At 34.9% G+C, this 26,313-nt stretch overlaps 1 pseudogene across 1 annotated transcript; it reads right to left on the bottom strand.

Annotated features, from left to right (window-relative positions):
• Nucleotides 1–4,024: 4,024 nt before the first annotated feature.
• LOC104606936 (ABC transporter A family member 7-like) lies at nt 4,025–17,604 on the bottom strand (annotated as a pseudogene). Its single transcript, XR_016077578.1, has 18 exons — nt 17,465–17,604; nt 16,757–17,141; nt 16,550–16,647; nt 16,299–16,443; nt 16,089–16,208; nt 15,852–15,976; nt 10,318–10,476; nt 9,335–9,497; nt 9,117–9,242; nt 8,945–9,028; nt 8,187–8,554; nt 7,524–7,727; nt 7,118–7,227; nt 6,926–7,010; nt 6,198–6,326; nt 5,763–5,822; nt 4,962–5,050; nt 4,025–4,324 (listed from the first exon to the last, which is right to left on the bottom strand). The product of XR_016077578.1 is annotated as an ABC transporter A family member 7-like (transcript).
• Between the last annotated feature and the right edge of the window lie 8,709 nt (nt 17,605–26,313).

The raw sequence follows: 26,313 nt of genomic DNA on the forward strand, positions 1-26,313 counted from the left end.
CAATGCGTCTTTTGACTGTTAGAGCTACAAGAAGATCTTCTCAAAAAGAGTTGTCAAACAAGCCCATAGTTTTTAAGCTTTCCATGTGGGACCCACTTGACAAAGCCAGAAGCTATGCATTAAGGCCCTCCCCTCCCAAACAGGCATTTTCACAGGGCTTATTAATTAGTTAGCATTCATTTCAGGCTTGGACTCTGGACTAAAGTGGGTAGATTTGGGAACAATCTTTTTAGAGCTTGGGAGTTGGGACACGATATAAAAAATTCCGACAAGTATAAATACGTCCAATGCAGATTTCTGATTTGCACTACAAAGGTATAAGCATTCAAAATGTCAAAAACCTACACTCTATACATTCATACCTAAGGTGAATTGGCATCAATTTCCAGTTGGCACCTACCCCAATTGTACTTTGAACCTACAAATTCTGACCTTGGACAGAATCATCATTCTCCCTAAAAAATTTAAGCCCAAAATCAATCTTTAAGAGCAATGTTTTAAAAATGGACTCAGAAATAGAACTATTTCGGCCACGAGTTTTTGAATCAGTTGTTTGACTGTTCGGTTCAAATAGATAAGCTCATGATATTTTGAAAAATAAAATATAATATAATTAAAATGATAAATGACCTGAAAATTATTAATCGGGTCGAATGATTTAGCTATTCAACCGTTTAGATCAACGGTTCGCTGATTTAAGTAAATGATTTCTTTTTTGAAAATTCCGGACTAAACATAAAAGACAACCAGACAATTGACCAGTACTTGGGTCAAATGATTCGGACCGCTGGACAATTGACAGCAGAGCCAAGGACATATTCCGCTTCATTGACAGGCCAAAACTAGCCTATTGGGCCCATCGATCCACAAAAAATCGCTAAAAGTCTATAACGTCGTTTCTGTCGTGTAGTTTTTATAATTCATTTACTTGAAGAGGTTTGTTAGTCACTCGGGTCCTTCACGGGGGTGTTTGGTTTGTTACATATAAGTAATTAATTTCTCATTAACATTTACCGGACGGTCCGGACATCGGTTCAACAGTAAAAAATGTTTGGTTTTCCATCCAGAAAGCAGTTATACTTTATGACAGATAAATCAAGTTAATTAAAATAAGTTCATTCATAGTTATGGTTTTCCAACTGTTGTTGATTTGAAGGTCAGATCATTTGGTCTGAAAATTTTGTCAGGCAATCGATTCTATTACATCCCTCAATTGCTTTTTTGTCAAAAAAAATTGTTGATTGGGTTAACAATTCATTGATTCAGGCGATTGAATCATTGATCCATTCGGTCTGGATAATGGTTTTTGGCCTTTTTTTTGTTTTAATTATTATTATTTTTTAAATTGCAACGAATTGTCTATTTAAACTGAATACTTGAACCACTAAATCACTAATCAGAAATTGATGGCCAAGTAAGTCTCCATTACAAACACCCAAAGAACATACCACCATCAGTTGATCCATTGAAGTTAGCCTTCAAAAATTCTAATTAGAACAGCCAGTCAAGTCGAGGAAAAAGATGAAAAGAAAAAAAAAAAGGAAAGAAAGAAGGAAAAAAAGGATCCTATTTCCTTCACTTTTTCAAGGTTGCAGACGGCAACGGGGCCGAACTTATCGCTTGGGCTGGCACCGACCATTACCAAGACCACCTTTCCAGCTGCCACCACCTGCACTACCAGTCAACATAAACCACTATTAAAAGAAACATTGCGTCACTGCCAAATTACGAAGGCTGTGTTTGATTGCAGTGCAATGCATGGGAGTACAAATAAAAAGAATGTAAATTTTGAAAAAGAATGTAAATTTTGGCTTAATTTGTATGTATTTATACTATACACACTTGTCTTTGTACTTTTCCGAAACTGAGCCCAATTAACCCATCTCCACAAGACACCTCTGGCTCTTTGCTTGGTGCTTACCCGATTGATTTGCTGGAAACTGCAGACTGAGTCTCCTTATTTTGGACATTTGGAGTGACATTCCAGGCATCCACGGTTTCCCTCTTTCTTTCTGTCCCTCACACTCACAGAGCTTAGGACGAAGCTTCTCACTAGTTACTCTGGAAGCCCCATCTCATGGCATTTTCTGCAAAACCTCCTCTCTTTCCTAATTAATAAACAGTCAACAAAGCAGGTGTGAAAGTGAAACAAACACCCCCCAAGTGACCAACTGACCATCATCGACAATTAATGGATATCATCATGCCCAACAACGAAATTGTTCTACCCAATTAAAAGCCATGTGATATGGTGATTGCAAGAAAGCTGCTGCCAACAGCCAACGATGGAGAGAGCAGTTGTCGAAGTGATTATTTAGACTTTACCATGATGATGACGGTGATGGTGGCTTCCAGCTGAACATTATATATAGCTCGCAAGAATGTTAAGCAATTGATATGACAATAATAAGGGCCTGTTTGGTTTGTGGAAATAGGGGTTTGAAATTGGATTTGGAATGGTTTATTTCGATTTCAATTGTTTAATTGGGCAGAATCAGAATCCCACTTTCATTTTTGGTGGAATTATATTTCCCCATTTGAGGGAATGGCCATTTTGTTGAAAAAAAAAACCCTAAATACAGATTCGAATGACATCCCAAAAACAAAAGAAAAACGGAAATAAAAAAAGCAAGTAAGATTTACATGGTTTGGCTTATAACCTAAGTCCATAAGAGAAAGAAGAGCAAAAATCTACTATGTAATTTGCAATGGAGAGGAATACAAAACTGTACACTCACAATCTCACTCACAGAAAACCCTAAACCCCAACCCAAAGTCTCATACTTTCTCTCACAAATAAAAGACTAAGTATACAAGAGAGAAAACCCTCGAAATACATTACTCTTTGTATTTGATTTGGACCCATGAGCTGACATAAAGCGGATTGCAACAAAGAATTCAAGGCAAACATAATACATTCCCTCCCCCTTCTGATTCCAGTTCCCATCTGAACCAAAAAGAAGATCGGAATAGACCATTCTAATTCCGATTTTAAGGGATTCTGATTCCAATTCTGGAAGTGAACCAAACGGACCCTAATTAGTACAAAAGATGCATTGCCTTCTACCTGTCTTGACTTGGGCAACATGGTCCTTTATGTGTGATTTCTTCCAAGTGAGTGAACATGGGGTGCATGTGTAGTTGTGTAGGCAAAGCAGAGCACAAGGCCCGCCCTAACGCATGCCAAATCGGCAAACCTGAAAGCTGAAACGCCCAAATTAGCAACTTCCACGCTTCAGTGGGAGATGGTTTCAAAATGTTGTTTTGTCGAGTAATGTTAATGTATATCGATGGTGTCAGAAAGAAAAAAAAAGTTTGAAAAAACATCACTCACAATTCACAATTCACAACTCAACAACTTACACGGGTGAGTGCGTGGAGCCCAGTGTGATATGGACGATAAGATATAAATGAACAGTGTACACAAGTGTGTGTATATATATTATTTATATTATATTATAATTCTAATTAAATTGGATATCTGATAAGATATTCGAATTCAAATCATATACTTGAAAATCTGATGAATTCTTATGGAAGTTGGATTAGATATATTATTTACTTAAATCTGATCTGATGAATTTGCATTCTTATGAAAACGGTTCATTCTAATTCCAACTGTTTGGTTGGATGGAATTAGAATCTTATTTCCATTTATGATGGAATAACATTCTTCTATTTGAGAGAATGGCCATTCCCTTTCTCTCCTTTGGGAATGAGGTTCCATTCGAGCTGATTTAATTCCATTTTCAAACTCATATGAACCAAACAGGTTATGAGAATAGACCAATTCCAATGCCTACCACAAACCAAATGAACCCTTATGAAAATAGACCATTCAGATTCCGATTCTAAAAGATTTCGATTTAGATTCCACACCAAGCAGACCCTAATTGATGCATTTCTAAAAAGAGTCTAGACATGAAAAATAAGCCAAACTGTCTCTCCTAGTTGCTTTGTTGAATGATTTTGTTTTCTAATTAAAATAAAATAAAAGCAAGTAAATGCCACATCAATCAAACAGTCATGAGAGCTAGTTGAAGGCCTGCGCCTCTCCGGCAACCTTGATAAAGACGTCCTCCAGGGTGGTGTCAGCTAGACCCCATGCATGTATTGTGAACCTGGTCTTTGCATCCTCAACTGCCCGGAAAACATCTGCAATCTTGATTTCTTGCTTTGGAAATTCAAACTTCTGGGTTCCAGATATGTGATATATCTTGTTTGCACTTGGGCACAGATGACCTACCAACTTCTCCACTTCCTCCTCTTCACTCGAACATGTTGTCATCGTAAATACATAAGACCCTCCATATCTAGCCTTCAGCTGTAATCACATATATTCATATGTATACATGGAGTTAAGTGCTTATATATCCATATGTAATCACATAGATGTCAAGCTGAATGCTTGTGGGCTGGGCTGAAAATGTAAGGAAGTGTACGCTTTTGTTGGGTTTTGGGGCAAGACAGACTATTTACTAACAGCTTAATTATATATAGACACCACCATATCACCCACCCAGGGTGATGTCATTTCGTTTCTGTGTGTGAGGAATCAAGGTGGAATGAAATTCAAAACATTAATCTACTCCTACAGTCCATATTCCAAGTTAGGCCTAAATGTAATAGTAGTCACCCCAACATGCCATTCAGCCATAAAGGTCTCAGAAACAAAGCAATAAGTGATTCAGTTCAGCCATTTTAGTAAGGGTGATCATGGGCTGGGCTGAGCCTAGTCTGGCCTGGCACCTGGTGGAAGCCTGGTTCCACACTCCAAGACTGAAATACAGGCCCAGGTTCATTGTATATGTGATTCATATGGGCTGGGCTGGGCTTGCAGTGCTCACCTCTACAATTTGGCCCATTATCAAATGGACCTTCTAAGCTGCTTTTGTGATATTTAGGTGTTAATACTGCTATAGCAGGAATACTGTAGATGGTATGGTATCAATTAAATTTACCTCTTTTGGATTTCCTAAACACTGTAAGCTTCCATCTACAAAGATCCCCAGCCGGTCACAAAGAAATTCTGCCTCTTCCATGGAATGGGCTGAAACCACAGAGTTCATTCAGTGAGTTAGTTGGCTTTCTTTCTTCCATTCTTTCATCATCATCATCATTTGCCCTTAGTGTGAGTAGTACCGATATTATTCTCATCTAAAAAATTCAAGAGCAAAATGTGCTACTATATCCTGAACTTCAAAATGACATGTATCCTGAACTTCAAAATGTGCTACTATAGTGTTTGAATTTTTTTCAAAATCACTAACCAATATTAAATAACATGTAAAAAGACACAAATACCCCTCAAATTTTGAATAAATGAGAAAAAATTCATTTTAAAACGGCCAAAATAGCCATTGTTTAAATCCCTTTTCACTGCAATAGGCACTACTGTTCACATTATGCCCTAACTTTTTCTATTGAAGAATCAATGCTTCCCGTTGGAGAAACTACATGGACAAACGTCATCGCAGAATATGGCCTTATTGCCAAAGAGGAGAGATTCAGACAGCTGTTATGTAATACTTTTTTTATTTATTCAATCAATAACAAAGGGGGTTTAGACCACTGTTGTGACAAGTAATTCTTGCTGACGTCGGAGAAGACATTCAAGGAAAAATGATCTTAAAAATATTAAATTATATAATTTTGATATTTTAAAAAATTTAAGTCGCACATCGATAAGATAATTGGCAGAGAGAACTCGAATGATGCCAATACGAAGTTTAAAATAAAGAATATAAATGGGTGCATATTACTGGTGAGAACGATGGCTCTGTGTTGCTTTGCACGGTACTAGGCTCATCCATATAAACAACCTTGCAAGATTCCCAAGAGATACACCATAAGTATAAGTAGCTATTAGGTAGCATAATGAGGAAATTTAGGGTCTATTTAATTCAAAGTGAGCAACAGAATTGAAAACCTTCTCAATCGGAATCTGAATGTTCTATTCATAGTCCGTTTGGTTTAGATGGGAATCGGAATGGGGTTTCATTCACAAAGGAGGGGGGAGGTAATGGTCATTCCTCAAATGAGAAAATGTCATTCTATCATGAATGAATGGAAATGAGATTCTAATTTTGTCCAACCAAACAGTTGGAATCGAAATGAGACATTCCGATTCTTGTGCTAAATCCTTATTCCCCAAACCAAACAGGCCCTTAAATATGCAAAAATGAGATATTTCATACTTTAGGATTTCCAATCAGTGAAATGGCAACACTAAGCCTCCTCTTCATACCCCCACTGTATTTCCCAGCTTGTTGATTACTGACACCACCATGAAACAGGTTCACGCTTTTAAGAGATTCTTCCACTGCCTGCAGAAACAGACCAGACAAGGAGAGGAAAAGAAAAACAGGGTTCAGAGATTCACTTGTCAATCTGAACACGACCAGAATCACAGACTTGTTCCCATGAAAACTGTCATTTCACCATACAGTTCATACAATCCTGTTATTGGTTTTATAATCGCTAAATACAGCAGACTAGCTTCTACTACACTAGAACAACTCTGTTATAATTTTATCAGGTTATCAAAACTAACTCTTTCATTTTCTTGATATGAAATAGTGCAAAGATGAGGCGTTTTATCTTTCGGATAAGAAAAATTTTCAAATACACAAGTCATTAGTTCAAAACAAGGTTCAAAATTTCATCATGTGGGCTGATATATATCATATCGGTGGATCACCGATACGTGAAATAGAGGAAGTTTCAGGGGGTAGCCAGGCTTTTTACCGACCCCTGAACATGTTCGAAAAAAAAACTAAAAAAAATAATAAAAGTGTGTTTTTTTAAATTCCAAAACCTCAATTCAGTGTATTGAACTATATTGATACTTTGAACCTTAATCTAAAGAACAAACTAGGACTAATGAACAATATAAAAGGTGAAGCATTATTAATACTAGACTCACTTGTGTTAAGGCAGCACCCTTGAGGTTCTTCAGTCTTCCATAAAATAGTAAATGTTCCCTTCCCGTCAGTGTTTCCCAGAGCAGGCTATAACATTGTTCAAAAACATAAAAAAAGAGAAATAATACAAAGAACATGGAAACTTGCATAACCAGATGGGACTCATAAACAATATTAATTAATTGCTTTATTACTTATGCTGTGGGCATACACCCATGCTGGTATATATTTTGTCCATATTAGTTCGTATGTCCAAGCCCTCAACCAAAGCAGTGCCAGAGGTTGGAGTGATAAGTCCAATCATCTGTAAACCAACCAAAAAAAACTCTCAAATGTAGTAGAGAGAAGCCTTATTAATGTTCTATATTCTGCAAGAGAATAACTAGCTACACTGACACTGCTGATATTAAATATGAAGAACAGATTTAGCATTTGAGAAATGACTGAGGCTTAGTTTGGAAAGAATACAAATACAAATATGTATAGTATAAATACATATAAAATAATACAAAATACAAGATTTTACATTCTATATATTTGTATTTGTATTCCTTCCAAACTAAGTTTTAAAAACTAAATGTGCATTGTGTATCCAATTACCATATTAATAAAAGAAGTTTTGCCAGCGCCATTAGGACCGAGCATACCAAAACATTCCCCTCGAGGCAAAGCAAGAGACAAATCTCTGACTGCAACCTTCTCCGGGTTCCCATCCTTCCCCGGATAAACCTTTTTGATGTTATGGCAGATGATAGCATGACTTGTGTGTGGCTCATCACGTAGTAACTGTTCAATTTTCTCCCTCTTAACAAAGGCAAGTAAGAATATTAATGGTGGAATTAACATCCAAACAGAGAATGCCTGAAATAGCTTTATAACAGTCGCATTGCAAAGGGAACTCAAAGCTCTGATTCAAAAAGAGCAATATAAGGATCATCATGCCTCTTCCCAACTACATGGGGTTGGATACATAAATCCTGTTTCATCAGTCTATTCAATTTAAAGCCAATACCCATAGTCATATTGTTATGCTTAAATCATTTTTTACTTTGGTTTACCCCGAGCTCTTATAGCCCCTTTAATATATAACAAATCATTTATTTTAATTGGCACAATTGGTAATCTTCTATGAACATACCTTAATTATCTTGGTCTACTCTCCTTCATTTTATCACCTATTGAAACTATTCCTAGATTCCTACGGAAAAGAGCAAATATAAATATGAGAAAGGTAAATAAATAACATAATCTACGCAGAGTTACCTCCTGCGAAATTTCGGCTTTGTCCATTTGAACAAGAACATCAGATTCCTGTTTTTGCAAACCAGGCCTTGGGAAAGGTGGGGATTGTTTCTCCGCCAAGTTTTTCAAGAGAAACAGAGGATGCTTTCCAACACCACTTCCTAATGATAAAACTTGATCTAAATAATATGCAACAGCAAGCACAACCAACCACTCTACAAGCATGATAAGCAAAACCTCTCTCATTCCATTTATATCATCACTTAAATCTTTCCACCGCATCCCATCAGTTCCCATATAATTTGCCCCAAAGGCATACTGTCCAAAGTCATATAACCCACGATATAGAGAAAAACCGGGGTAGACCTCCATAGCTACGATCCAACCACCTGCATAAATAGAAATGCAGAGCATCGTTGTATTTAGCGGTGAAGAGAACTATAAGGGTCCGTTTCGTTCGCAGTTAGAATCAAAATTCTTTGAAATTAGAATCAGAGTGGTCTAATCTTATAGTTTATTTGGTTCAGACAAGAATTAGAATCAAGTGAAATGTGATTTTATTGGTAAGGGAAAGGGAAAGAATGACCATTCCCTCAAATAGGAGAATACCATTCTACTAGGAATAGATATGAAACTCCAATTCTACTCAATCAAACAGTTGGAATTGAAATGATCCATTCTGATTCTGATTCCAAACCCTTATTTCCGCAAACCAGATAGGTCCTAAATTTTCAAACAACAACAGAACCAGTTAAGCAGATTATTGCAGTTGCACTCACTTGGAAAGGATGGATCCTGAACAAAGAAATGGAAAAGAAAGCCACCCAAAAGCCCTGATCCGAATGTGCATATATACCCTATTACTACAATCATGAACATGTCAATTCATATGAGATAGTAGGCTTTAAGTACTCTTTACGGTAAGATAAAACGGGCCAAGCGTAGTCAGACCTGCAGCAGTCTTAACTTTTGAAAAAGCTGTTGACACTAGAAAAGCCAAGGATATTTGCAAATTTATGAAGATGAAGAAGAAGACAAACTGTATGCTGTAATCATTGAGCGTAAAGAACTTTAACCCTGCGAATTAAAGAAATTAGTAGAACCTGAAAAGAAACCCAAGTTGACAAATTAAAAAGGAAAAAGGAAAACCCCATCTGGTTGCACTTTACCTATCAATGAACCAAAGATCACCAAACATAACATGTAAGCTGATGATATGAAAAGAAAATAAGCATAAGAAATCATCCAATAGGGACCATCCCCAAGTCCATGCATTTTCATCATGATTCTTAGATTCAGTTCCTTCTCGTAAACAAGAGATGTCAATATTATCTACACCAAAAGGAATTTTTGAGAAGAAAATAACTTAAAAAAAACCTAAGAGGTTAAAAATAAACTGAAATGATACTAACTAATTTAGAATGAAATACACCATAGAGTTTTAAAGTGTTGGAATTCACATATGGGTAGTGTATGAAGAGAATCCCACATTAGAAAGGAATGAGAGGTGAAAGAGATTTTATATAAGCTGGCCCATAAACCAGTAGTTTAGGCTTTTGGATTACAAATAGTGTTCATATCTTTGTATGTAAATACTAGGTGCATTTGGCCTAATGTGGTTCAATTGCAAAATCTGATCACCAAAGCAATGGATATTTGGAGACAAGGTTTTTAAAACCAAACCAGACAACGAACCATTCAGGGGTTCGGTTCCTGGGTTGAATGGTTCGATCATTCGAACCAAATGGATGGCCCATTCTAACAAAAAAAATAAAAAAGATAAAAAACCACTGAATGGTTTAAACGGTTCAACCACCTGGGTCAGTGATTTACTGACCAAATCAATGATTTCGGGGTAAAACAGAACCAGTCAGGTAACCGGTTCCTGATTTTTCCGATCCAACAGTCCAGTCTGGTCCAGTTTTGAAAACCATGTTTGGAGAATCATGTGTCCAATAGGGACACTTCTTCTCTTGGAAGATTCCATGCAACACTGATATCAATGGTGGATGAAAATAAGCAGCAGCTCTCTCTATTTTTTAGTAATAGAAGCATTTGATGTGCATATGAAGAATGTCTGGAAAACCAGTTTTCCAATCATAAAGAACAATCTGCTCAACGTAGATAGTCATCATGATGTATATATACTTACAGGGAAAAGTTGTAAAATGATCCATGTAAAGAAGAGTGGGCCAAGAAGAGGAGAGAAATCCAGTCTGAGTTTTGTTTCAGGTTTGGGCATTTCTTTAACAAATTCAAATAAAATCCTTGTGCCAGCATCCCGCAAGAACTGAAGGTAGGCATTGGATACCTGTATGAAGGTAGAATAAACATATAATCTTGTTCTTCATATTTTGTCATTAATTTAAAATAGCAAAGAAGATACAATAGTGCTGGCTGTGCTGCAAATGGTATCCACTAATCCATTTATCTGAATCAACACCTGATTTTGTTGGTTATCCAAATTCGATCCGTTCCATTTGATTCAATTTTAATATATACTTGTATATAAATTTAAAATCTTTATTAGTAAAATTGGGTTGAATGTTATGCTTATACTAAAGAATAGGGGTGGTCATGAGCCGAACTTATCACGAGCTATTCGAGCTTGGCTCGGCTTGATTTCAACTGAGTCTTGAGCTGATTTTGAGCCCAATTCAGAGGATCAATTAATAAATGAGCCGAGCTTGAGCCTAATAGAGCTTGGCTTGTGAGCAAAGCTCGAATATATATATATATATATATATATATATATATATATATATATATATATATATATATAATAAAAATATTAAAATTCTTATTTTTAAAATAATTAAATAATTTTTTTCTCAAATCGAGCTTGAGTCGAGCTGAGCCGAACTCGACCTCAAGATTCTAGCTCGAACCAAGCTCGAGCTTGAGCTTTGTAATACATTGGCGAGCTGAGCTTGAACCTCATACTATTTGGCTTGGCTCAGCTCGAATCTACCCCTACTACAAAGTGTGTTGGCTTTAAAATTTTATAAAATTTATTTCATTATGCCTTGTTCATGATATATAAGAACGTGGTTCACATGATGTTTTGAATATATTTATATCCATGGCGTGCCCATGCTTCATGGAAGCAGGGGTGAGCAAAAAAATTAAAAAACTGAACCGATCGAAAAAACCGGCTGAAACTGAACTGATTTGGTGTTTTAAAAAACTGAAGGTACTGGTTTAGTTTCATTAATTAATATAGAAAATGGGTATACATATATTTTTATATATTATATATATTTATGTATATTATATATTATATATATTATAAATTAATAAATATGTATTATATATAAATATATATTTATAATATATGATATATTATTTATTATTTAAAATATGATATTATATATATTTATAATTTTTTATTATATATTTTTACAATATATTGTAAAAACAAAAACAAAAAAACCGATGAACTGAAACGACGATTAATCGAATTGATCAACAGGTTAATCAATTGGCTTTGGTTCAATTTCATTTACCAATTTTCCGAAAACCGGTAATACCGATTCGATTACAAAATAAGGCCCACGGTTCGGTTAATGGAACCGTAAGCACCCCATAGAAGGGTCAATGGTCACTGGTGTTTTCAAACCCATTATTGACCTCGCTGGTTGGACCAATGACACGGTTACAATCTTGATTTAGGTGAACCTCTCCAAGATGCTATATTACAAAGACCATTCACTCAATCAATGACCTGTAAGACCCCTTCAACGGGCTATCAGTTTTTTTGTATTTTGAAATTTTTATAATGATAATAACATCATGGATTGGCCCGTTGATCTGAACAATTGAACTACTAACCCATTGACTCCGAGGGAAAACTGATTCAACCTTGGGACCAGGTTATTAACACCAACGTTCACTACAGCAAAGGTAGATAAGAGGTGCTTTCAAATCTTTTAAGGGCCGGGCTATGGTACCTGGGTCCTGTTCATTTTTACTTATCTGGTAAGTACCCTCATGTGTTTCCAGTTATCAGTTATTCGTGTAAAGAGAAAGATGAGAGGGAGAGAGAGCTTATTAGCTTCAACAAGGGGCAGATAAGCTGTTTACCCATATTGCAGGAGGGTTTCAGTTACCGTCAGATATCTTGAATTATCATAGGATCCAATATAATAGCAATTAGCAAATGAATGCAAGTATTATGGTCAATTTACCGATTGATTGAATAACCCCATTAGCAACTTAGCAAGGTGTCAACCGTTAAGTTGTCAACCAGCTGATTAGTAAGGTTTTCTGCTAGTTGTGGTGGAGACTTGGGATCGAATCTCACCTGCACCCAGGTTGAAGGATGGACTATCCCGTTGTATAGCCCTTCATAAGAAATAAAAAAAAATAATAATAAAAAAAAACCATTAACATGATGTTAGTTAGTGGAGTAGTAGTCCTTCCTGCAGTCAAGTTAATATGTAAAGAGATACATTATATAAAGCAGCAGAGATTGTAGACAATGTAAAAGCATGAGAATGCGGTTCATGTATGGTGTCTTTTCTCTGAAACATTATTGCAGAAACGATTTCTACCAACATTTTACACAATGACACATGAATTTCATCATAGAGCATATAAGCCTACAGCGAGTGATGGCAGCTTAAATCCTATGTGATTAACTTCTAGAGACGACACAAATCGGAAGCCAAAATTCAAGTTAAGTTTAATTTCTTCTTAAACACATCTAGATATCACAAACTAACAAATTAAAACCAAATACAACAAAAATCAATATAAAATTTTGAGCATGAAAGACAGAAGTATAACAAGTAATGGGAGTGATTTGAGGGCATCGTTCTTTTTCTTGGGAAAATCTTTAAATCTCTCCTGAGGTTCTTAACAAATGCTAATACCTCCCCTCAGTTTTATTCTAATCTTTAAATATCCCTTATTGAATGAGAGAAATATCAATAATACTCTTGTAGGGTGTTTGATATTTGAATCTAATACGAAAAGGTGCATGCCCTACTTCTGGGCGGGTCAAATGCTCAAAATATAGTCAAATTAATGGTTTTATGATAGATCAACACCATTTATATTAATTAAATTAAAGCTGTGATCTTCTAAATATGCCACTATGAAATTTGGGCCGAATATGGGGTTGGCTCATGTCCAAAGTTAATGTCTTCTTTTACAAACATTTAATTAGTTGATATGTGAGTAACATGAATCTTTTTTTTTTTTTTTTTGAGGGGATATTTGGTGACTGTTCCAAGCTAAAAAAAAAGTGATATACCTACAAGACACTTTCATTTTCAGATTTTCTTCTGACTTGAGAAGGTTATTTTTTAGTTAAGATTTATATATATTAAAAGTAACTCACAATAGTCATTTTGATTTAACAGAATTTGATGTCAAATAAAATCAGATGTGTTGACAGTATAACTAAACGGTTGAATAAAGGGTGGATAATTTGTCAGTCAACAACAGAAGTTAGTGAAGGTGAGGGGATGTTTTATTATTAATATGAGAAATTGTTTGGGGGAGGTTTAAGGGTTTTTCTATATATATTTTTTTATATAAAGGGGCACACTAATTATTAGCCAAAAAACAAAACATTAAAAGACAAAAGCACTCTGGAGATGTTTCCGGTTTATCAGATACAGGTAAATCCAAATTTGAATTTGAATAAAAAGTTATTCATTGAATTTATGTTTGGGCTCAAATTGAATTCCGATTGTAATTAGATATTAAAAATACAAATATATAAAACTAAAAATGATTAAAATTTCATATTGACTCAGATATTGTATTTCATGAAGAAAATAAATTTATATGTATATATATGTAAGAAGGCCTGAGGATGAGGGAAATGGAATATAACAGTATTTTTTGTTTTTTTTCATAAAAATTACAAGAATGTCATTCTCTCTCTCTTTTTCTTACAAATTATAAGAATGACATCTCTCTCTCCTTATAAATTATAAGAATGCCACTTTCTCTCCAATTGAGGGAGACCTCAGCTTGGCATCTCGACTACTAGGGGACTTGCAATCAAAGGTAGTCAAGTTAGAGTCGAACAGAGTTCGAACTTTTGAGCTCAAGCTCAAGTCTCTAATTCGAATCGAGCTCGAGCTAGACAACACCTCGACCATTGAGGGAGACCTCGGCTCGGCACCTGTGTCACTGAGGGAGATCTTGGCCTTACAAGAAATACTAAGGACCTAAAACCAAACCAGACCCAATAGGGTCTATAATTTTAGACTCAAAGCCAAACTGATTAGTTTTCAACACAAGTGGGTTTGACCCAATGGACAGGTAGAACCAGTTTCAAACCGATAATAATCAGAACAATATATTTAGAACCAAAATCGACACAACACCTCAGTCACTGAGGGAGATCTCGGCTCAACAGCTCGACAACTGAGGGAGACCTTAGCTCAACACCTTGTCAACTAAGGGAGACCTTAGCTCGACACCTCGCCTCCTAGGGAAACCTCAGCTCGACACTTCAGCAACTGGGGAAGACATCAATTTGGCACCTCGGCTTGGAACCTTGGCTCAACACCTCAGCTGCTTGAGAGACCTGCAATCAAAGGTAGTCGAGCTCGAACTTCTGAGCTTTTGACTCGAGTCGAGCGCGAACTCAAGCCTGATAATTTATGAGAGAGCCCCTGTAATGCAGGGCCTCCTCTGCTAGTAAATATGTTAAACTAAAATGTGTACCTAAGGAGGCCTAAGGATGAAGGAAATAGAATCTAACAGTATTTTTTGCCTTTTTTCATAGAAATTAGAAGAATGCCATTCTCTACCAACTCTCTCTCTTTTGCTTTTCTTTTTCTTTCAAATTACAAGAATGACACTCTCTCATACCAACTCTCTCTCTCTCTTGCTTTTTTTTCTTTTAAATTACAAAAATGCCACTCTCTCTCCTACCAACTCTCTCTCTCTCTCTCCTTATAAATTACAAGAATACCACTCTCTCTCCAACTGAGGGAGACCTTAGCTCGGCATCTCGACTGCTAGGGGACCTACAATCAAAGGTAGTCGAGTTCGGGCTCAATGCTGAGCCGAGCTCGAACTTCTAAGCTCAAGCTCAAGTCTCTAATTCAAATAAAGGTCGAGCTAGATGACACCTCGGCCCGACACCTCGGTTACTGAGGGAGATTTCGCGGCTCAACACCTTGACAATTGAGGGAGACCTCAGCTCGGCACCTTGTCAACTAAGGGAGACCTTAGCTCGACACCTCGTCTGCTAGGGAAACCTCAACTCGACACTTCAGCAGCTGAGGGAGACCTCGATTTGGCACCTCGACAATTGAGGGAGACCTCGGCTGCTTGAGAGACCTGCAATCAAAGGTAGCCGAAACTCGAACTTTCAAGCTTTTGACTCAAGCTGAGCTCGAGCTCAAGCTCAAGTCTCTAACTCGAATTGAGCTCGAACCTGATAGTTTATGAGCGAGCTCCTGCAATGTAGGGCCCCCTCCACTAGTATATATATTTAAACCGAATCAAATTGGATTTTATATGATCCAATAGGGGTGGATCCACGTTCAATCCAATTATAAACCGATCGAATTTTTATCACGTTTAATCAGATCGAATTCGAATTCGGACAATTGGATACTGTTTGCAGCCCTATCAGAATGGGATGTACCCATATGAGTACCCAAAAGTAATTCTTAACCAGACAAACAGTGAGACTTGGAAATTAAGGAGAAATACCAGATTGACCAAGCGCGGAGCCCGCACCAACCCTGTAGGATTTATTTCTGTTTCATTCTTGTAGGTTGAGTTGTACCATAAGCTCACATTGAAATTCTTCTCATTTGAGTTTTAGAAATCATAACCTGCAGAAGTTTTGGTTTATATACATGTTAATCACCCAGTCTAAACAAAATGTAATCAACTTTGATGAAGAAGCATGTGAGAGAGAGAGACAACAATATCAACCCGACCAACCTGCAACAATCTCATTAATCTTTCTTTCTGAATTCCCTTGTAGGTAGCCCTTAAATAGTTCATCATTTATCTCTGAGGAACTGTTTCTCCATAAATGTAACCCTTGCACGCATCTCACCTCTAAATCAAAAGTAAAGAAAAAAAAAGGTTCATGCATGAAAAGAAAGAAGATTCATGAATATGGGTCTGAGCTCAAGAAAATATCTGTACCTTGCTGCTTTGTCTTGGATTCTATCTGGAGGGAAAAGGAAAGCGAATAGTTGGGCGCGCACTGAGGTTGAATGATGTAGACTGGAAGGTCGGAGAAGAAAGCTGGTTCAAGAAAATTGAAGACTTGGGGCATTGAGTACGACCCCTGGATGATTTGCACCAACAATAAGTAGTTAATTGCACGAAAGAGAGAACAGAATCCAGTATTACGATATCTTAATGATGGAAGAGCAAAAAATGGCGGGGTTTACCAGGACAACGTTGGCCAAACTATCAAATACATGGGAAGAAGAATTTGGAGAGAAAGCAGTATCACTCCTCCCCGTGTTGATTAAATTCCCTGCCAAAGCTGTGAGGAACAGAGAATTCCGTAAACCAATCCAATCTCAATTCTGAACTGATCAATTAACTAATGTTGATATACTACTACGATAGAGACGATGGAGAGAGAAACATACACTGTCCAAACGATCGATTAGCCCCAGTCAGAAGTATAGTTACAGGGCAGGACCCTGTCCTTCTGCAGGACTCCTCCGGCAAATCGGAAAATGGTATAACGTCGTCGGTTGTGACGGCACGATACTCGGGAGCTGGTATCTGCAGAAAAGGTGGCCAAACCATAGGATGAGGTATGGGACAACTGGGCACTTGATCCACGGTCGAGTACTCAACCCCACAGGTTGTCTCATTTTGACCATCACCATTAGTGTCAACTGAGATGCAGCCGCACTTCCACTTAGGCTTATCCAGCTCAATATTCACCAGGGTTTTGATGAGAACGGATATCAAACACACGATAAGCGGGAATGCTATGAGTATGATATTTGTCCTCAGATTTCTTTTCTGCAAAAGCATTTGCAGAGAAATTATAATAATATAATTGTTTATGTGAGAGCAGCTGAGGACTAATCCTGTATTAATCCTCAATTAATAATATTTTTCTACTAAATCAAACAATCAAATGAAACCAGTCAAATCAGCGAACATCGACCCATCAATTTTCTACCAGGATGCAAGAACTCGTTAAGATCACTCAAAAGATTCAAGAAACCAAATGAAAACAAAAGCAAAAATAGAGTCCAAAGTAACAACTAACAAGAAACCAAAACTCTTTCTAAATCAGGAAGCAAAGAGGCCAGTGGAGAGTCTGGAGACTGAATGTGGACCTGGAAAGTGAGGTTCTTCCTAAGTAAAGCATTAGCTTGCGCCGTGAAACTCGCAGGTCCATGAGATGAATCCGCCATTGATAACCTCTGTGTATGTGAGTGTGTGTGAGAGAGACAGAAGTAAAATGCTAGCAATTCTCCCTCTGCGAGTGTGTAAGTGTACGTGTTCAATTTGTTGCTTTACAGCCCTTAACATTCCCCGACGAGAAAAAGAATACGTTGAATTAAAGAAAAGAAGGCTATTTTAGTCATAACATGCTGGAGAGCAATGTGGATGAGGTATGGAGGAAGAGGAAAAATGTAAAAAACCCCACTCTATACACCAATGCCCGCTGTGAATTGGCATTAATTCCGAGCTGGCACATATTTCAACTGTGTTTTGGGCCTAAGAATTCTGATCCTGGGGTGAACCGTCATTCTCCTTGTATATAATGTATATTTATTAATTTATAATATATAGAAAATATAAAAAATATATAATATATATAAATATATGCATATCGATTGGTTCAATTGACTGTCGATTTTCTATTTTGGTTAACCGAAACCGAATCGACTGGTTTAGTTAGATGAATTTTCGGTTTGGTTTTAAGGTTTTTTTGCTCACCCCTAGTTTATCTTAGCAAATTGCGGTGCAAGTGTTTGGTTGGCGAGAGATTTTAATGTTTTTGGGGGTAGACAATTTATCATGGTTTTTAAAATTGGACCGGACTGGAAAAACCAGGAATTGATAATCCATTTCACCCTAAAAATGCTTTGTGGCCAAAAACTAATGATTTAGTCAATGAACCACTGATTTGGATAGTTGAACCATCAAACTGTCAATTCGGACAATGGTTTTTGACCATTTTTAAAATTTTTAATCAGAACAAACTATCCATTCGAATTGGACGATCAGACCATTTGACTCGGAAATTGGTCCCATAACGGTCTCCTATTTGGTCTGATTTCAAAAACCTTACAATTTTTCCACCCGAGAAAATCAATACTCTTTAAAAAATAATCTTTCCATGAGACCCATTATATGAACATTTAATATGGAGCAGTTAATCAATTACCGTTTGATGGCCCAACAATCTTATGGTAAGTCAGGGGAAGCTACAAATTGAGCTTCTATTTTGAGCAGGAGCCTTTATATTTCATATACATAGGAGCAGAGCCTAATACACAAGGCATACCGCATACCCTCCTGAAGGAGAAGCTGAGAGTGATTGATTACAGCTTTAGCTATGATTCAGCTTTCAAATCAAACACTATGTAGGATATCTTCTACTTCTATTATTCCTTAATCTTTAGGTTATGTTTGGTTTGAAGGAAAAAATAGGGAAAGAAAGGAAAAAGTAAGAAAATCCATACAAGATTTGTTGAGGTTTTTCTACCTTTTCTTTCTTTTTCTTACTTTTTTTTCTTTAAACCAAACACAGCCTAATGAAAGGGTATATATAATTTCAAGATGGGAGTTTCCAGTTGATTAGAACTAGTTGGGAATTAATAATTCGGAACGTTTTATTCAAACGGTTTATGAATTAATACACATCAACGTCAATGACGAGTTTTTTTTTTTTTTAAATTAAAAGAGATAATCCAAAACCACGTATTAATTAGGAATGTGAAAGAATAAATAAGAGATGTTTCAGGCTGGAATTAAATTAAAAACAAGGTTTAAAATAGAAAAATAATCCAAAGAAAATGATTAATTAATTAGCCTATATATGTTACTTTCATGACGAATTAACTTTATTTTTTTACTTATTTTAAAAGAACAATGGAGGTTGTGCACACCTCTCTGAGTTTTGCTTTTGAATTCTTGATAGCGATACAAGGATAATTAATCGTCTGTATGCTTGGGAGGGTTTTCAGGACACGGCTTATGGCGTTTCAAGATCATGAAGCCCACAGGAATGCCAGAAGATGTATTTAATAAAAATCTGAAAAATCAATTACTGTATTCCAAACGTATAAGAAATATATTGAAATAAGAAGCTACTTCAGGGAGTTTCGAGCTTCTCTCAACACCAGTGCTCAACCACCATAGCTGAATCAACGCACCTTTGATTCGAATAGGATCAAACGGACCTCAGTCATGTATGACCATCGAATTCCGAATATTCTGGAAAGGGGTCATTGAATCAATCCAATGGGTCCGACTGGTTAACCTTCAACATTGACCTGTATATTTAATCACAAAGTTTTAAAAATTTATTCAGAATTAAAACTGTTCTAAGCACCGGTTTTTGGATTGATGGCTGGACCGTTCGATTTGAATAAATAGCCTGTTCTGATAAAAATAAAAATTATAGACCAATTCAATAGTTTTTGATCAAAGAGTAATTTTAGGATAAAACAGAATCTATTTCCAACGGTTCCTGAATTGACCAGTCCAACCGTCCGAATTAACGGCAGTTGGAAAACATTGTTTAATTACATCATTAAATATACCTTCCTTATGTCTTAAGAAAGGATCACAATAACTAATTAGCAAATCAAGAAAATTTTCAATTAATGTAATTTAAACTGGCAATGGTCGCCGGTCAGGAAACTGTTGTAATCCAAGCCCACAGACACTAAGTAGAAAACCTGGGGGCAATGTTTATATTTAAAGAAGCATTTGAGAGCTCAAACATCCTCCTAATGAAAGTTTCATGCATCAGCATCCCTCCTCAAGGCTCGAACCTCGAAGTTTTGCATTGACCAAAGCAATTTAGCCATACACGGACAAATTCAAAGCCCATTGGTTGCATCCGTATATAGAGGTGTCAATGGACAGGTTTTAGGTTAGACTCCGTTCAAATCAAAATTAATTTGGACAGATGGAACCGATCAATAAAACATATTGAATTAGATCAGTCCATCCAAAATATTTGTTAGATTGGATTGGACCTGATTCATCTGTAAATTGTAATAAATTTATATTAGGATTGGGTTGGATTGAATCAATATCTAATCTATTGATAAAAGATAAAAATACATGTATCAATGAATCAAGTTTGAACGGCGGGAATGTTCTGTGGGGAGGCCCCTTGTGGGGCGGAGATTGATCTCTTGATATTAAAATAGCTCTGCCAGCTCCCTAAAAGCCTTAGGACAAGAATCCTGGTCCGAGAGGTCAAAATTGGAGAAAATTTTGTTTTCAATATGGAGAAACTCTGGTGAAGAAGAAGAAAAAGCACGAGTTTCATAATAAGTTTGGGCATAACTGTGTGGAGCTCAGAAATGCCAGTAGTTTCAAGCCGAATTAAGGAACACAGGCCCATTCATGGCCCAACTGCTAAGTAAAAAGTGAGAGCGTTAACTGTTAAGTCCTGATTATTTAGTGTTAGCTTTTTCTCTTTTTGTTAAGAAGGGGTAACTACTGGTTTATTGTTTCAATTTGAGACATCAAGTATATGTTTGGTGTTATAGATGGCCCATTTATTGCCTTAAACATTTATTTGTACAATCTTATTTTAAATGTTTTTTTTTTTTTTTTGCTCTTGTTGTTTAGTTGGGCGTTAGTTTAAATGTTTTTTATTTTCCATCTCATATTAACACTCATAAAAGTGTGTTGTATAAGTATTTCGTTTCAAGAAATGTTGGAGCATTAGGCAAAATGAGAATAAACGTTTTCCCAAATGTCCCATGTACATAAATTAAAGCGTTTCAGTTTTTTAGTATTTATTTGATAAATGTTAAAATCAAACAGTGGTTTCATATGCAATAAGCGCCAACACCTATGTGGTGCTGGTGTAGTGTTTTTTCAATAAATGCCTATAGAACCAAACACCCTCCAAATGGCAATTAAATTACTAGAAACATAAAATAGTGAGAGGGGTTCAATCTGAGGCTTCAAATCAAGTAGTTCTTGTTTGCAAAAACTTCTAGATCCTACAAGGGGTGACAATTGGATGGGGAGAGAGAGAGAGAATTATGGGTGAACTGGGGTTAAGAATTTCATTTCTTAAAAAGATGTTCTATAAATTCTAAGGGCACCTGATTTACACCTTGACAAATGATGAGAGGGTAACCCAATAGGTGGTCCATGTCCATGGTAGGTAAATATCGTGTACATGACATCAATATGATACATGAAAAGTTGATCTAAGAATAAAGAATATGCCAAAGTCTTCAAATCAAATAAAAGTAATATCATAAAGTTTGGCCTAATGTATTTATGCTTAATTCGTTATAAAAAAAGTTCAAAGTAAAAAACACATATTTTATTTGTACATATGTGTATAATAATCTTAAGTATATGCATATGTAAAACATAAATACATTTTGAGTTTTTTTAAAGTACAATTCCTTTATTTTTGAAAATCCAAATTATTCATGTATTATATGTTTTTTCTCAATGATTTTCTGTCTTTTAAAAAAATGCATGACCCAAAATTAATACATGCATAAATATGTATACTATTCGTAAATTTACTAATAATGGGGTATCTATCATCTTACTTCAGCTTACCCACCTAAACTCAAACCCCAAATGGGATGTCAACCTTTATACAGCCCACCAAGTAGATGGTGGATTATGTGGGTTGGGCCAGAAATATCCAATATTGATGCAAATGAATCACCCTTGAAAATCCAAAACTGACTACTGCTATTTAGTTATCATACAGAAATATGCCATTAGAACTTAAAATCTCTACGAATAATTTGTGAAAAGCAAAGGAGGAAATACTTAAAGATTGAATGAGGAAGAAAATAGACATTGAAGTAGCAATGGTAACGAGAGAGGATGTACAAGTTCAAGATTCAAGCTGAAGAGAGAATTCCAAGCACTATAATGAGATTTAAAACAATGTCTTCATTTTCTTCTCACCACAGGAAATAATGATCTGTAAGTAATACTTAGTTATGTTTGATTTCATAAAGTATATGTTTGGCATAGTTTCCATTTATTAAATAAATGTTTGTATTTGATTTGTCTTCAAAACCGAGAAAAAGTGGTTGGTAAATGTTTATCTGAGATTTATTTGCAACGATACGCCACTAGGCGCCATTAGGCACCACATCAGCGGAACAGTGAATAAATGCTTAATCGTTGGAGGAAGTGTTAAAATGAAGATTTCCCCAACGGTTGGCACGCACATAAATCATGACCAACTTTTATCAATACCTATGCATACGAATCGGCATGATAGGATAAATGCTGATTTGGCAATGACATGACACCGTTTATCAAATAAATGGAAGCTATACCAATAAAAAATTCAAAGAATTTAGATAAAAATTAATAATAGTTACTATTGTTAAAAAGAAAAAAAAAAACAAAAATTCATTTCAAATAATGTAGGATCCATAAAGTGGGCTACATACTTGTATTGACTATGATGCCGAACAAACTTACAACCAATCAACCGGGATCATAAAGGTGGTAACCAATTAGGTGGGTTTTCATCAAAATTCATGAGAGGTTGTGATTGGTCAAAATCTTTCAAGTATCACGTCTTTTCAGCATCATAGATTTTCTCTACTTACAAATAAAACTTGACTTAATCTCTTAAAAAATATCAAATAAAATAATAACCTAAATTTATAACATAAAAAATGGGTGTCAAATAAAATTTAACAAAATACATGAATAAATCAATCAATCAACCAGGATCATAAAAGTAGTAATCAATTAGATGGATTTTCATCAAAATTCATGGGAGCTTGTGATTAGTCAAAGTTTTTCTAATATCATGTCTTTTCAGCATCATAGATTTTTCCTATTTACAAAGAATGAAGCCTCCGAGCACATTATACCTGGATGTTCTATTGGCCTATGTTAGCAAGGGGGATGTGTGTGTTGGGCCTCCAATAAACAATTTGGGTCTGAACCACCAACACATCAGGCCTCCAGAAAATTTAGCAGATAGTCAGCTTAACCCCCGATCCATGTACACTCCAAAAGGCCTCTGTCTTCGTAGGCATCAGTCCTTCTCAGAGAAAATATATGCTTTCTGAACATGTATCTGGGCAATGATGTAACTTGGCCCAAGGCCGAACTCAGCCTGTACTTTCCAGATCTTGACTGTTATAGGCTTAGATTTAAGGTCCCGTTTGATTGGTAGGAATAGGGGTCTGGAAACGGAATTAGAATAGAGCATTTCAATTCTAAATTTCTAACTGTTCAGTTGGATGGAATCAGAATCCTATTGTTCATTTCTGGTGGAATGATAATTTCTTATTTGAGGGAATGGCCATTCCCCCCCCCCTCCCCTCTTCCTAATTGATTTTAATTTTCATTTCGATTCTTGTATGAACTAAACAGATGGGGAATAGATTATTCTGATTTTGATTTCGAATCCAATTTTGACTGTAAACCAAACGGATTCTAAATTTAGACCAGGCCTCGTTACCCAGTAGGTCTGTTTGGGATTGATTGACGCTTTGGTAGCAGGATCCAACATTGTAAATTATTTGTGTCAGTGGTATCCAAGCCAGCAAGGCCCAAGGCTGGACAAGCTATATAGGGTTGCACATAGATTGGGAAAAACTGGACAAGCTATATAGGGCTGCACATAGATTGGAAAAAACTTTAGTTGTTGGGGGCCAACAGCCTATGTTGTCGAGAGAATTTCTGGAAATGCCACAGTATCATGAGAATGGATAAATTAACAATTACATATTAATTCATTTTTACTAAAAACCAAAGCATGGGCGTGAATAGGTGAATTGCCCAGAACATGCCCAGCCCAGAAACGGTCTCAACAGCCTATGCTGTTGGGCCCCAGCAGCCAATGTTAACCCCATAGATTGATCCGTTCAATCTATGTTATGGCGACCAAAACTGATTGAAACAGAACAAAAGCCAAAACTCCTAGATTGATCCGTTCAAATATTAGTTCTCTCTCAAAAGTAAAAACAATATTATTTTTCCTTTTTTTGAATTTTTTATTTTTTTATTCCATGTAATTTTTTAAGCAACAAATGAAATGTTCTCCTTTCCACAAAAAATAACCTAAAATCTCTCTCTCTCTCTCTCTCTCTCTCTCTCTTCCATATGTTCCCAATAACTTAAATAATATCATCTCTTAAAATTTCTCCTAAACTACCTGTCCCACTTTCTCCTAAATTATCTCTACTTCCTATTTATCCTCTCCCCCACTTTTTATCCATATCTATTTAAAGTTTGAATTAAAAATTAAAAAAAATTATTTAAATATTCTAATAAAATTATATAACAACTTTAAAATTTTTATTAAAAATACAAAAAAAATTATAATTGGTCTAATAATACTCATATCATTAATAATTTTATATTTTTACAAAATTCATCACAAAATTATGTACTAACAATATAAATTATGGTTTTCTGGATTATTCAATTCAAATGTTATTTAAATAATAAAAATTTACCATCTAACAATAAAATATTATTTAAATATTTCAATAAATAAATATCTTAAATAACATTAAAAACAACTAAATATTATATAACAAAATATTTAATATTATGTAATAACTTTAAAATAAATAAAATTCAAACAACAAAAAAATTTTAAATATTTTATATATTATTTAAATATTTTAACTAATAAAATATTTAAGATAACTAGATTTTCAATAGTAAAAAATAAAGAAATTATGTAATAAATTTAAAAATTTTCTTAAAACTAGAAAAATAACTATAACATAATATTCAAATTAGTAATAATTAAATATTTTAAAAACTAATAACGAAATTATGTAATAATAGTATAAATTACAATTTTACAGATTATTAAATTCAATAAATAATTAATATTTTAAATATAAATAATGATATTATTTAAATAAATAAATATTGTTGTAAATAACAAATTTCATTGATATCAATTAATAATTCTAGAAAGAAACTTTCAAAAATTAATATTTATTAATAATAACTTTAAAATATTAATATATATTTATTATATATTTATCTATACTAAAATTAATATTTTTTTTGTATTTTCAATAATTATTTATTGTTTTTTCTGATCAATATATTTTCAATAATTATGTACAAATTTATTTTTGGTTTTTTGTTTAATAGAACATTTTCAATATTTATTGAGGATTAAACTACTACTATTTAATTTTTTAAATTTAATTTATTGTACTTATTGTATTTATTGTAACTTTGTTATAATTTATTGATTAATATTTATTTGAGATTGAACTATTATTTGAGAATAAACTATTTATTGACTAATTTAACATATTTTTTAGTATTTGTTGTATTTTCATTATCAATATATTTTCTATAATTGTGTACTTTTGCTAGAAATTCTCTATAATTATGCGAGATTAAACTATTGTTATTTATTATATATTAGATTATTAATTTAGCTGAAATTATAGGAGTGTTCACGGGTTAGTTCAGCTCAGTTGTAGGATGTTTGGCCAACCAAATCAATCTTGTCAGGTTGGGGAGTTGGTCACCTAAAACTGAAAGACCATTATTGAAAACCAACTTGGGTTATTTTTGGATTTGGGTCATTTTTCGGTTTGGTCAGTTGGTTCAAAAGATTTAAACTTAAAAATAAAATTTAAATTAAAAAAAAATATAATGGAATAATTAAAAAATAAATTTTAAAATTAAGTTTCTAATTAAAATATTTCAGACTAAGAAATATGAGAATTTTCCCACTTTTTTGTATTAAATAACTTATATTAAAAATATAAAATATTATTATATCTATGGTTAGGCTATTCGATTTTTGTCAATTTAGAAATGGGTAAAGCGAATTTGATCCAACCTGGTCGGGTTGGGAAATTATTGAACCAAAGCTGCTTGGAAATACTAGAAAACTGACTAACTCGGGTCGGGTTGGTTGGGTTGGTCTGTATCATCAGTTTTATGAACAACCCTAGCTAGCTAAAATTAGTTATTGTTATTTTTGTATTGTAAAAAA

Source organism: Nelumbo nucifera, chromosome 6 (assembly GCF_055504915.1).
Source record: "Nelumbo nucifera cultivar China Antique chromosome 6, China Antique-T2T, whole genome shotgun sequence".
NCBI classification, from domain to species: Eukaryota; Viridiplantae; Streptophyta; class Magnoliopsida; order Proteales; family Nelumbonaceae; genus Nelumbo; species Nelumbo nucifera.